Raw genomic sequence first — 14,278 nt, forward strand, 5'->3', positions numbered from 1 at the left:
ATGGTTTTAAACTAAAAGAGTGGAGATTTATATTAGATGTTAGGAGGAAAATCTTCACTCAGAGGGTGATGAAGCACTGGCACAGGCTGCCCAGAAAAGTTGTGGCTGCCCCATCCCTGGAGGTGTTCAAGGTCAGGCTGGATGGGGCTTTGGGCAACCTGGTGTGGTGAGAGGTGTCCCTGCCCATGGCAGGGGGTTTGGAACTGGGTGGTCTTTAAGGTCCCTTCCAATCCGAGACAATTCTATGAATTATTCTATGATTATTTTCCCAATTCCCTTGTACCTGGTACTCCAAGTAGAAATTCATGTTCCTTAGTGGTTTACATGATGGTTTTTTTTTTTTTTTTTTTTTTTTTTTTTTTTTTTTTTTTTATGGCATTATGCTCCATAATCAGATTTAACAGCAGGAAGACAAATCTAAACCTCTGTTGCTTGTCAGAATAAACCGACAGCCTTCTTGATCTCCAGTTGGCAGAGAAGCAGCACCCGCTGCAATGCTCCCTGTGCTGCTGGCCAGCTGCCCCAGGGCTGGGATGCGGGCAGGGCCCTGATGGCACGCAAGGAGCCCTGCCTTGCCCCTGCCCTTCTTCTGGGAGAGGTCCTGCCATAGCCCCACCTAGTTTTTAATTTTTCCCTAATGATTTGCCCCAGGCTTTTGCCTCATGGACGCCCTGGGAGGGCAGCCAGTCTCATCCCCTCAGACCATGTGTGGCCAGCGTGCCCATTCAGCTATTCCATGCACCACCACCACCACCACTGTCAGCAAAGCACTTAGCACTGCCCTCTGCTCACCTTCAGACTGGTAGCAAAAAACAAACCAGGCCATGGACTGCAAACGTTGTGTGCAACACGTGATGTGCAATGGCACTGCCCAGTGGCCCAGAAAATGGGCTCTGGTGCATCAGGTGGATGTGCTTCGTGCAGAATTTGCTTCTTGCTTCTCTTAAAGATAGATAAAAAGAAGGTCACTGACTAATACAGCTTTCCAGTATTTAATGAAAATGTAATAGCTTTGAGGAATAAGAGACTGAATGCCTTACTTCGCTACAAATTCTGTATAGGAAGAGTTCTTTCTGCTTTGTACACACAGGTGTTGCAATGGCCAGCTGCACAGTTTAATGACGGCAACTTAAAGGGTCTGAGTTCATGATTTATCTCCAGGTCTGACAATTATATTAATTATTTTATTAATTTTATTAATTGAATATATTAAATAACTATATTACTAAGACCTGGAGATAAGCAGAGCTGCTTCTTCCTGCTATCCCAGCTGCAAGCCTGCCAATTTTCAAATTAGGGCCTGCGCACTGGAAGACTGACGACTGCACAGTGTCACAAAAACCTGGCTTTTCAGCTGCAGAAATACTTATTTCAAACTGAATCTGAGCATTTAGGCAAAAGCAGAGGCCACTATGCTAATTGCCCAAAGCAGGAGGTTGAAAGTCCAGCCACAAGCCTGAAACCCACCTGAAGTCACTGCGTGTCACAAGGGTTATGCAACGAGAAGCAAAACACACCCAAGAGTGAAGAGGGGCACAGCAGAGAGTTGTGGAAAACAGAGGAGTCTAAGACTTTATTTGCAAGAATCTAGTGTGGTTTTTATTAATATGGGACAGATCGTGGCTGTTGTCAAGTAAAGGTCTTTGTAATTCAGAAATATCCATGTGGTCCAACATTCATATCCCTCCAGCAGAAAGTTAATCTGGAGTTGAAAGGAAAGTATTTTCCTTGGCTTCTTTCAAGGGTCTTTTCCAGAACTGATGAAACTCTGTGATGAGGACTTGAACTTGTGCAAGCAAGATGCATTTAAATTACATTCTCAAACCTGGTTTTGTTCCATTTGCTCCTCTTTGTCAGCCTTGTTGTATGGTACATGTGCTGCAAAAGCAAATGACAACTGGCTGTTCTGTCAGTGGAGTACACTTTCTTAAGCATGGGGAAGCTGAACTTTGCTGGATTAGCTATATTCCAAAATGAGAAAGACGATGTGAAATTTTCTGATTCAGACCCAAAACACATTTTCTTCCTCTTCTTTCTAATCCTACAATGAGTTTCATTAATTTGATGTGCAAAACTTAAAAAAAGCAAAGAGAACCTGAAGTTTGTTAATATTAATTTTGTCAAATGACAGCTATCCAAGGATCAAATCAGATCTTGTAAATGAAGGTGTAGAACAAGGTTTTGCTTCCTCTTTGATATGTAGTTTGATATCTTGTAATGTTTCCTATCTTATTGCTTTGATAAGATAGGAAACCCAGCTGCTAAACCAAACAACCTAACATTGATTATCTGCAAATATTTCTTCCCATATTTATGTCAACTACACAGTATTTTGTGTGCATTTAGACCGAACCTACTATAAGAAGGAGAAGGGCAGAGAGATAAATGTTCTGGTCAGTAACTCAATTGTGGAAGAGGGAAGTAAAAATTGGCAGGCTCCTGTATGACAAGATTATAACGTTCACTAAAATTTCTGTAAAATTTATGGTAATATCCTTTTTTATCTTCCAGTTTCTTGAGAGCTGCTCTCCTCTGATTTCAGCACGCCTTGGAACAAAGCCCACCTTGTGACTTCAGCCCATTTGGCTTGAACATGACTTGGCTTATTCACACATGATGTAAACCTGCGTGAAGGAAACCTAAGTAAACTTTGTAAACTGGATAGATCCAGATCATAACAACAACTATGCAGGGTTCAAGAGCATGGTTAAAATCCCATCTGCATTGAAAATGATAAATGATTATACCTGGATGAGACATCTACTTTTTTAGTGATAGTTCAGGAAGGTGCAACCTAAAGGGTATTGAGGTCCCCCCTTAGTCTTTTGTCTTTTTTTTTTTTTTTTTTTTAGTGTATTTTAATATTGATTTGAAAATAGAGAAAGTTGGGGGGTGAGGTAGTTCTTTTGGTTTGATTGATTAATTGATTAATTATTTGTTTGTTTTGCAATAAGACTTGCTTGTATTGTCACCAGTGTGGGAATAGAAATGTTGTTTTTGCAGAGTTACATTGTTTAGAAGGAGGGAATGTGGTACTGAGATACGCTTACAGTGATAAGAAAGTTTAGCAGGCGACCTAGTAAAATGCAGACAACCAGTCTCCTTAGGACAATTAGGTGAAAATCACGGTGTCAAGTCAAGTCAGATAAGTGAAGAAACATTACCACTTCAAGCAGTAAAAATGTCAAAAGAAATTTGAAATTTAACAGGCCGGCAACTGAAGACTATGCATTGTTTGTGAAGCATCAGATAGATTGTGAACCTGGATTACCCACTCAGTGGGGAAACAGGGGAGGGTCCTGCCATCAAAAGGTATATAAACTGTGTTTTGGAACTAGTAGATGCGCTCTCTCCTGCTTGTGGGGCGCCCGCCATTGCAATCGCGAATAAATTACTACTTCACTGAGATCCTCGCCTGAGCCTAAGTTATTGGCTACGGAGTGTTTCTCACAATTTGGGGGCTCGTCCGGGATCCAGTCACCTACTGGGGAGCCCCACCGCCGCAGCAGCAGGAAGGCATGCCCCGCTGATTTCAGCGGTCCTGTGCATCGACGGTGGCGGTTCTGCGGAAAGCTGACAGAGGGCCCGAGACTGGTTAAAGAGGCAGGATCCGTGAAGTAGTGGGGAAAGGAAGAAGGTAGGCACTCCGGGTTTTTAAGAATCGATCCGGTAACTCTGTGCACAGACCAAGGTAAGAAATATTAAGTATTGCCTTGGGGGTTGGGTATCTGGTGTATGGTAAGCCCTTGCACGGGGAAGTGCTGGCACTACACCAGGGGAATCTGGTGTACGGTAATCCTTGCACGGGGAAGTGCTTGGAAGTACACCAGGGAATCTGGTAAACTCAGGTGTGCGGTAACGCTGGCACGGGGAAGTGCTTGGCGGTACACCCCCATCTTTCAGTACGTTGGTGTGTGGTACACTGCAGAAGGGAAAATTCTGTAGCACATACTGGTGAGGGTTAGGAAAGATGGGAAGCACGAGTTCCAGGGAATCTGGTAAACTCATAGGTGTGCGGTAACGCTGGCACGGGGAAGTGCTCGGCGGTACACCCCCATTTTTCAGTACGTTGGTGTGTGGTACACTGCAGAAGGGAAATTTCTGTAGCACATACTGGCGAGGGTTAGGAAAAATGGGAAAATATGAGTTCCAGGGGACAGGGAGATATCCCTGGGGGAGTGCCTACTAATAGTTCTTCCTGAAGAATGATAAGAAATTGGAAACATAATCCCAAAATTAGAGGGATTGTAAAAGAAAAATAATTAAAAAAAAAAAAAAAAAAAAAAAAAAAAGGTTAAATATTGTGTATCAGTCTGGACAAAAGAACCAATTAAGGAAACAGCAGTATTTTGGCCAAAATACGGGTCTGGTGAAAATTCAGGCTTTAAATTTATGTGTAAACAAGAAGATTCCTTTTTCAGAGAAGGAGCCAAGTTATGCTCCCTATAATCTTAATATTGAACTGGTGGCAGCAGCAGTCACTCCAGGAAGGGAGACAGGGACTGTAATTAACACTGTCCCTAAAAAAAGTATTGTACCCTAGGCTCCGGCAAGAATTAGAACAAGGTAGAAGAGATATTGAGAATTTTGCCTTCCCTGATACTAACAGTACTAACACTAACTGTGTATCCTCTAAGGTGAACTACCCCCTCCTCCTTACCAGCAGAGAGGTTAGGACTTTTAAGAAGGAGAGGAAGTCTTTATTTGAGGACCCCAACAGCCTAGTTGAACAATTAGACCAGTTCCTACGACCTGATTTATACTCTTGGGGGAGGGAATTATGTCTATAAGTATGTTGTTTACAGGGAAAGAAATGGGAATGATCAGGAGGAGAGCTGCTATACAAGAATGGGAAAGAGCTCATCCTCCAGGACCAGGGGTAATACCAGCAGGGCAGAAATACCCACTTGCCAATCCTGGCTGGAATAATAATAGTGTGCAACACAGAAATCATATGAGAGACTTGGGGTCAGAATGAGAAAGTACTTGGGGATGAGACCTGAGGACCCAGTATCCCAAGGGCTCTTGAAAGTTCATTGTGTGATTAAAGCCTGGCAAAATATGCAGAAAATGCTTCAGAAGGTGGGGGGATGTAGTGAACAGTCACTGGGGGACCCTCCTGTGGGAGGCCCTGGAGGTGTGTGTCCAGAGGGGAGATAAGAAGGAAAAAAAAAAAAAAAAAAAAAAAGTGAAACTAGTGGTATTGACAGTGCAGCAGGTAGTGAGGCAGAGGGTCGGAGAAAGAGGAAGAAAATCTTCAGGGGGAGTTAGGGCCAGGATGGAAAGGAGAGGAAGAGAGATGAAGGAATGGCAGGCAAAGAAGGCTGCCAGTGTTGTGGCCTGAGTCCTATCAGGGACAGGCTTTGATAAGATGTTTTAAGTGTGGCCAGGCTGGCCACTTCGAATAGGAATATCTGGAGTGGAAGAAGGAGGAAAGAAGGAAAATGGGATGAAATATGCTATATTGATATGTTGTTTATCTTGGAGGGAAAAGGTATGGAATTAAGTTGGACCCTGACTGAGCCTTTGGTGCTGGTATTAGAAAGGTACAGGCTGGAGAAAGATAAAGGAAGTGTTAAAAGGGTTGCTGAAGGGGTTAAAGGTGTGGCATGTAATATTTGACAGAGCTGTTTGAAGTTGAATGAGCAGGGAAGGGGGATGTAGGCATTATCTAAGTAACAGTCTAGAAGTTTTGGTATATTTGCATATTTGCTGTGGTGTTTGGTCAGTTTCCCAAACATCGGGGAGGGGGACGGTGGGGGGGGAACAGCCTGCTCCACCAGGGGCCTCTCCGGCGGCCACAGGGGGGCTTCGGCTCCAGCGCCTGGAGCGCCTCCTCCCCCTCCTTCTGCACTGACTTTGGTGTCTGCGGGGGGGGTTTCTCGCTCTCCCAACTGCTGTTGAGCAGCAGGCTTTTGTTTGTTTCTTTGTTTGTTTGTTTTCGTGGATGTGCTCTCACAGATGCACGGACTGTATTGCTCATGGCTTGGCTCTGGGCGGCAGTGAGCCCCTTAGGGGCCAGATGAAATTGTCTCTTACCTGCCACGGGGAGGCTTCTGGGTTTTTCTCACGGGGGCTGCCACTGCAGTTTCCTACCCCCCCCCCCACTCACAGCCCCCGAACCTTGCCATCAAACCCAATACACTGGGGAACAGCTAGGTCATTACTGACTTGTAAAGCATCAGGGATTAAATTAACTAATGAAACCCTAAAAAGTGATGGGGGTAGAAGGGGCTGGAATAACAGTGCCACTTTTGGGGGATACCAACCTGAGACCAGGGGATAAAATGATCACTGGGTAATTATTGTATGTACCCAAGGCAGGGACTAACTTGTTGAGAAGGGATTTAATGATTAAATTGGGCATTCAAATAGTAAATTGTTAGACTGGAATAACAGTGTTATTAATGGAGTGCTCTCAGGCCCTGAGAGCAAACATACATGTATATTCACCTCTGACTGGAAAGACCCTGAAATGGGGGCGGAAGCAACAATATAGGTGGACAATTTTACCCCAAGGGTTTACTGGGCCACCTATCTATTTGGTTAAGTTCTAAAAAAAAAAAAAAGATTTTGGAGCAATTACAACCTCCCAAGGCGGTATTAATGTTAACAAATATATGGATCATTTTCTATTGTCAGGACAGGAGAAAAGAGTTGTGAAGAAAGCTACTAACAAGCTATTCAACTTTCTGGGAAAGCAGGGCTTGGGAGTATTAAAAAAAATAAATAAATTACAATATGGAGAAAGAGAAGTCAGGTATTTAAGGCATTTAATGTCTGAAGGAAAACAAAGAATAAATGCAGAGAGGATTCAAAGAATTGTTGAAAATTAAGAAAGAACTAAAAAGTTTTAAAAGAAAGATTTTTTTTAAGAAATCAGGAGCCATGAAGTCTGAAGGAAAATGGATACTCCCTAATGGGAGAGAAATGCTGAATAAAGTGATAATGAGGCAAATATTAACTGTTTTACATCAAAAGAGTCATTGGGAGGTGCAAGCAATGTGTGATGTTGTGCTAAGAAAGTATGTCTGTGTAGGAATATACACTTTAGGGAAGCACATATGTAGAGGGTGTACCATATGTCAAAAGGTAAATAAAAAGGTCTTCTGTAACCCATCTAGAGGGGGACGGGAGCCAGGGGTTTGACCTTTCCAAAGTATACAGGTAAACTTTACTGAGTTACTTGTTTGTCCTAATTGACCACGTGACTGGATGGGTGTAAAGCTTTACTGCAAGGGTTAAAGCAGGCCTTAGAGATTGAGTGGGATTTTCACAGCCCCTGGCACCCCTCCTCTTCTGGGAAGGTGGAGCGAATGAATCAGACATTAAAGAAGCAATTAACTAAACTAGTGTTAGAAACCCAACTTCCTTGGGTAAAATGCTTACTCCTACAGGTTTAAACAGCACCAAAAAAAAAAAAAAAATGATATAGGAATTTTACCATATGAGATGCTGTTCAGATTGCCCTATCTGGGCAGAAGGGATGAGATACCACAATTCAAAACAAGAGAGTTTTCTTAAGAACTGTATTCTGGAGTTGTCCTCTTCTTTGTCATTTCTCAGGACCTGTGGGTTGTTGGCTCAAACCCCACCTTTGGAATTCCCCATTCACCACCATCACCCAGGAAACCGGGTCCTGGTTTGGACCTGGAAAGAGTCAACTCCGGCCTGAATGGGAAGGACAATTACTAACCACTGAAACAGCCTAAGAACTGTGGAAAAAGGTTGGACTCACTATACTCGAGTGAAGGCATCCGTTGACGCTAGTACCTGGGAAGCTGTTCCTACAAAAGACTTGTTGGAAGTTGAAATTGAAAAATCTCATAGTGGACTCTGAGCAAGATAAGAGCTTACAATTGTAAACTAACCTTTTATTTTCACAGGTAACTAAAGACTGTGACTTGTGATTGAGAGAAAGAACAGACCTATAGTGAATTGCAGTGCTCCCAAGGGGGGGTTGTTATAGTAGTAGTGTACATCTTACTTTTTGTATCAATAATTATTTGGAAACCTAAGGTTTAAAAATGATGACAGGGAAAAATTGATTACTAATTTTGTTTTTAGTGATTCTAGGCCTCAGAGAAGGCCTTGGTCAATTGGCAACTTGCAAAAGGCATGACCAGATAATAGCAAAAACGAGATACCCCATCAAAATATGGGTGACTCTGACAGAGGGTTATGTACCACATTCTGTCACGTTTGATGTTTGTGAGGTGTTAGCTTGTGGAGATTTAAATGCCCAACGACAATTGAGCAGAGAGAACCAATAAATGAAAGAGACCCAACAGCCAGATTGAGAATACTGTATGGAAACAATCCTCTATTGCCATCAGAGAAAGGGAGAAACTCAAGGAGAAAACAGGAGAGAAAACAGGAGGCCCTCTGAAATGTGTCAGTTCAAACAAGGTATGGGGATGTGAATGCCTGGATAGAATGGGTCAAATATACCGTCCAGAGTCTCAACTGTAGCTACTGCTATGCTTGTGCCTCGGGATGACCGATTGCCCAGATAGTGCCCTTCCCATGGGGGTGGACCAAAGACTCCCAAGAGATGCGATGTATGATTGCATTGTACCAAGAAAAGACTGCCTGGGGAAATGAGGCCTGTAAGTCTCTCTTTGCTGTTCCTTGCATGATAACAATATCGCGGTTCCCCCTGCATTCTCTACAGCTATAGGTAACCATACAGCTTGCCTCTCACGGCAGGGTGTGAGTGCTACCTGGCATCTGGGAGAATTTGCCTTGTGCTACCAAGGACTTGATGGGAAACTGCTCAAGACTAGAGATCCCCAGGGCAGATCTCTGGTGGTACGGTGGAGGGAAGATCTTACGGTCCACCCTACCATCTAATTGGGAAGGCACTTGCGCACTTGTTCAATTAGCTATACCCTTCACCCTGGCATTTGAAAGAGAAACATCACAAATACCCAGAAGAACTAAAAGAGGCTTAGGAATATCATTTGATGATAGAGTATATATAGATTCTATTGGGGTACCTAGAGGAGTTCCAGATGAACATAAAGCCAGAAATCAAATTGCTGCAGGGTTTGAGTCACTGTTCTGGTGGGTAACAATCAATAAAAATGTGGATTGGATTAATTATTTCTATTATAATCAGCAGAGATTCATCAATTATACCAAGGATGCGATGAGAGGAATCGCTGAACAACTAGATGCCATCAGCAAAATGGCTTGGGAAAACAGGATAGCATTAGATATGATGCTCGCAGAAGAAGTAGGTGTGTTTGTGTGTGTAATACTGAGCAACCATTGTTGCACTCTTATACCCAACAATAGTGTCCCAGATGGCTCGGTAACAAGAGCATTGCAAGGGCTTACCACCCTTGCCAGTGAATTGGCAGAAAAAAAAATAAAATAAAATAAAAAATAGGCATATTTGCAACATTGATCGTAGTTGTAGGAGTTTTGACAGCCATTGGTTGCTGCATTATCCCCTGTGTAAGAGGACTAGTACAGTGGTTAACTGAAACCGCACTATTGAAACAAATGACCATGGAGCCACCACCTTACTCAGATAAGGTGATAATGAGGAGATTGAAAGCAAAGAAAGCAAAGAAGAAGAAGTCTATCAAATTGCACCTTAGAGAAAGGTTTTGCAAAAATCAACAGTTTATAAAAAAAAAGAAAAGGGGGGAATTGTGGGAATAGAAATGTTGTTTTTGCAGAGTTACATTGTTTAGAAGGAGGGAATGTGGTACTGAGATACGCTTACAGTGATAAGAAAGTTTAGCAGGCGACCTAGTAAAATGCAGACAACCAGTCTCCTTAGGACAATTAGGTGAAAATCACGGTGTCAAGTCAAGTCAGATAAGTGAAGAAACATTACCACTTCAAGCAGTAAAAATGTCAAAAGAAATTTGAAATTTAACAGGCCGGCAACTGAAGACTATGCATTGTTTGTGAAGCATCAGATAGATTGTGAACCTGGATTACCCACTCAGTGGGGAAACAGGGGAGGGTCCTGCCATCAAAAGGTATATAAACTGTGTTTTGGAACTAGTAGATGCGCTCTCTCCTGCTTGTGGGGCGCCCGCCATTGCAATCGCGAATAAATTACTACTTCACTGAGATCCTCGCCTGAGCCTAAGTTATTGGCTACAGAGTGTTTCTCACACCAGGAATGAAAGAGGCAAAGGGAAATCACATTTTGTGCCTTTTTAAAAAAGAGAGAAGTAAATATAAGAAAATCGGTATCTTGCTTAAAGCATAAAAATAACAAATGTCAACAAGTGACTAAGAAGGGACTTTTTCTTACTGATAAAGAATATTTTTATTAAAACAGAGTTCATCTTAACGACAATTTATGAACTTACAGCAGATTTCTCAATAATCTGTGTAGAAGTTGGCAAAACCAAACCTAAATTTGTCATTGCAAACACATTCCAAATGTGAGCAGTACTGACCTCAGCCGTGAAACACGGTATAATCATGACTCTGAGTAGCATTGGGGAAGTGCAAGCTTTTGGCTTAATTTCCAGCAAGTCGGTCCCCGCAGACCTACTCTCTTTCAACAGGCTAAGTGTTCCCTAGCATAAAAGATGTTGAAAGTAAGAATGTGTTTTCTCTGGTCCTTTGCTTCTCAAACCCTTTTGATTGTCACTCTCCAACATTCATTTGCATTGTATGTGTCATATCAAAAGGAATGGCAGCCGGAGAAGTGGCTTCTCCACCAGGTTTGCATTTCAAAGAAGAACCATTTCCCAGATTAACTTCAAAGCTGCCAGCCCTTGTGCCTTCGCATTCATAAATGCTCCACGGAGGATAACCCGATGCTACCAGCGGTGTCGGAAAACACATTAAAACCCGGGCTGGTCCCATGTCAAAGAGCACCTCACGGGTCTTAAATCCTGTGCCTCTCCCTTGAGAAGCAAATAGGTGTTTGTGAAACTGCGGACTGTACAAAGCAAAGCACGCACTGACTATACATGAGCTTCACAAAGCAGGCCGGGCCTGTCTCCCAGGAAATGCCGCCAATGGCTGCTGAGGAACCACACAGCCCATCTCCCCTCATTATTTTAATGCCTACTTCTCAGTCAATATGCCTCGATTATGGGCGCTTTAAAACATCTCCTTGCTCCCTCCTGCTGCCCTGGTGCACGGTCCAGCCTCACAAACACGTGCAACCAGCCCTGTGGGGGTGCACCCACAGCAAGGGCTCCCAGGAGGACAGATCTCCCCAGAAGTGCCCGGGGGTGAGCTGGGAGAAGCACAGCGCTGCAGCACGGCTGCAGGAACTGGGGCTTAGCACTGGGGTAATGCTGGGTGCCGTCAGCCCCTCTTCGGAAAGGAAATTGGTACGGCTAACAGCTGGACTGGAACTAAAGTCAGAGTGAAGAAATCAGGATTTCTTAAGCAATACAGACAACAATTTTAAAAGGTAGTGATGGGTCTTTAAATTTGAAAAGAAAAAAAAAAGCTAGGCTTAAGTCTTTTTTATTCTTTCCTTGAGTAGCTGTAAATAATGAAATACTAAACCGGGCAATAAGTAAGCAAGTAAATACGTAGGCTTTTCTCCTTACCATATTTATCACCCTACAAGTGGTTATGTGATCTCCAAGGGCATGTTCTTTGCAGTGCCTCTCTAAAAACATCATTCTGTTTGCATTAACGTTAGAAACCCAGCTACTAACTAGATAAGAAAACCTGGGGAGAAGGAAAAAACAAATAAAGGGGGAGATGCTTGGAAGTCAGTGAAAGCAAAGCCTGCCTGCATGGTCAGGGTCTGTCCTCTCAGCACCAAAACCACTGCCATGGACCCAACACAAATGATGGGATGGCCCCAAGGAAGAGCCCCCTAGGCCCATGCATGCTGGTTTACTGGCTGCTCGCACGACAACTTAAAAGAGGGGTGCAGGAAGATAAACTCATGTTTAAATGCCATTTGATGTATTTACACCACAAATCTGCATGCTGTGTGCTACTGCCCTTTGATTGAGCAGCAGCAGCAGCAAGCCAGGCTGAGCACGGCGCTGCCAGGCGCTGGCTGCACACCAGGAGCTGGAGGGGGCAAGTGTAAGGGCACGATGCTAGGAACATCTCTGAACGGGCAGGCGAATTGGGGTATTTAAAGGAGAATTAGGATCTGCAGAGAGACGTCTGACCAGTACATCCTTTCCTCGCTAGTGTCTTGACAATGCTCTTTTCGTAATGTTTTGTATCTAGAAGAAACAAAGTGCTCTGGAATGAAATTAAAATGGTGCCAACGTGGTATTATAACTTACTTGTTCTCATAACAAGTCCCTCTTCATCCCTACTTTTATATCTTACTAGCACTCTGAAATGGACTCCATTGTCATTGAAACGAAAAAGCAACAATTAAAATTTTGAGCTGGATTCGCTTTGCGTAACTATTTGCCTATTTCCCTGTCAGGCAGGAAAAAGACACCTGGAGCAAGACTGAATTCACATCTGCATGAATACCCTGCAACTTCAGAAGGTACCTGACAGTGCAGATGCCTGACAGGTGGGGAAATCCTGAAGAAAACCATCCTGTTGGCTCTGCTGAGGTGTGCTGTCACTCCTCCACATCCCCTCTGGCTTAGAGCTCGCAGGTACCGGAGGAGTTGCACCGCCAGCATCACCTGAGGTCCTCGTGCCTCTAGGGCGAACAGCCCCCTCACCAAACACACCCCCAGGAGCACCCAAAAAGGATGCTTCTCTGCCACCTTGCATATTCCAAATAACCGGGTGCAGGGCGTGTGCTCGGCCCAACAATGTGCGACACCACAAACAAGAGGGCCCTCAGAGCTGCCAGCATCGCTTAAATGTCAGTGTTTCCTAACACTTTATCAATGAGTAGCTTAGTTCCAGAAACAAAGGGACATGTGCAAACATGTAAATGCATATATCCATATGGCTACGTACAGGCAGGTTCAGTGGTAAATGAAATGAAGTGCTCCCAGTTTTCCTTAGCCAAGTGGCTGGCTCAGAGCCTTGCAATTGTCTCATGAAATGACTTCTCAAATGAATTCTTCATCTTAATTTATCGCTTAATTTGGTTTTGGAGGAGTATTTATTAGGCTACATCTTAACGGAACTTTTTTTTATTATTATTCTACTGGTTTAGTTATGATGCCTTGCGGCATAATATAACTAAAACCAAGGATGATGACCCGTTTATATTGTATTAATACAATAATACAATACCGGCAAAACCGGTTGCTCTCTGGATACCCAGTACCCAGAACTGGTGGAAGGGGACGGGGAGCAGGATGTGGCCCTCACCATCCATGAAGAACTGGTTGGTGACCTGCTACGGCACTTGGATGTGCACAAATCGATGGGGCCGGATGGGATCCACCCAAGGGTACTGAGAGAACGGGCAGAGGAGCTGGCCAAGCCCCTATCCATCATTTATCAGCAGTCCTGGCTATCGGGGGAGGTCCCAGCTGACTGGCGACTAGCAAATGTGACGCCCATCTACAAGAAGGGCCGGAGGGCAGACCCGGGGAACTACAGGCCTGTCAGTTTGACCTCAGTACCAGGGAAGCTCATGGAGCAGATCCTCTTGGGAGTCATCATGCGGCACTTGAAGGGCAAGCAGGCGATCAGGCCCAGCCAGCATGGGTTTATGGAAGGCAGGTCCTGCTTGACGAACCTGATCTCCTTCTACGACAAAGTGACGCGCTGGGTGGATGAGGGAAAGGCTGTGGATGTGGTCTACCTTGACTTCAGCAAGGCTTTTGACACCGTCTCCCACAGCATTCTCCTCAAGAAACTGGCTGCTCTTGGATTGGACTGGCGCACGCTTCGTTGGGTTAGAAACTGGCTGGATAGCCGGGCCCAAAGAGTTGTGGTGAATGGAGCCAAGTCCAGTTGGAGGCCAGTCACTAGTGGCGTCCCCCAGGGCTCGGTGCTGGGGCCGGTCCTCTTTAACATCTTCATCAATGATCTGGATGATGGCATTGAGTGCACCCTCAGTAAGTTTGCAGATGACACCAAGCTAGGTGCGTGTGTCGATCTGCTCGAGGGTAGGAAGGCTCTGCAGGAGGATCTGGATAGGCTGCACCGATGGGCTGAGGTCAACTGTATGAAGTTCAACAAGGCCAAGTGCCGGGTCTTGCACCTGGGGCGCAATAACCCCAAGCAGAACTACAGGCTGGGAGAGGAATGGTTGGAGAGCTGCCAGGCAGAGAAGGACCTGGGAGTGATGGTGGACAGTCGGCTGAATATGAGCCAGCAGTGTGCTCAGGTGGCCAAGAAGGCCAACGGCATCCTGGCTTGTATCAGAAACACTGTGACCAGCAGGGCTAGG

At 44.4% G+C, this 14,278-nt stretch overlaps 1 long non-coding RNA gene across 1 annotated transcript; it reads left to right on the forward strand.

Moving 5' to 3' along the window:
* The first annotated feature begins 2,981 nt into the window (after positions 1–2,981).
* Positions 2,982–10,092, forward strand: LOC140000736 (uncharacterized). Its single transcript, XR_011805905.1, has 2 exons — positions 2,982–3,691; positions 7,567–10,092. It is a non-coding gene; the product is annotated as an uncharacterized lncRNA (long non-coding RNA).
* The last annotated feature ends 4,186 nt before the right edge of the window (positions 10,093–14,278 follow it).

The sequence above is a fragment of the Anas platyrhynchos genome, chromosome Z, assembly GCF_047663525.1.
Source record: "Anas platyrhynchos isolate ZD024472 breed Pekin duck chromosome Z, IASCAAS_PekinDuck_T2T, whole genome shotgun sequence".
NCBI lineage: Eukaryota > Metazoa > Chordata > Aves > Anseriformes > Anatidae > Anas > Anas platyrhynchos.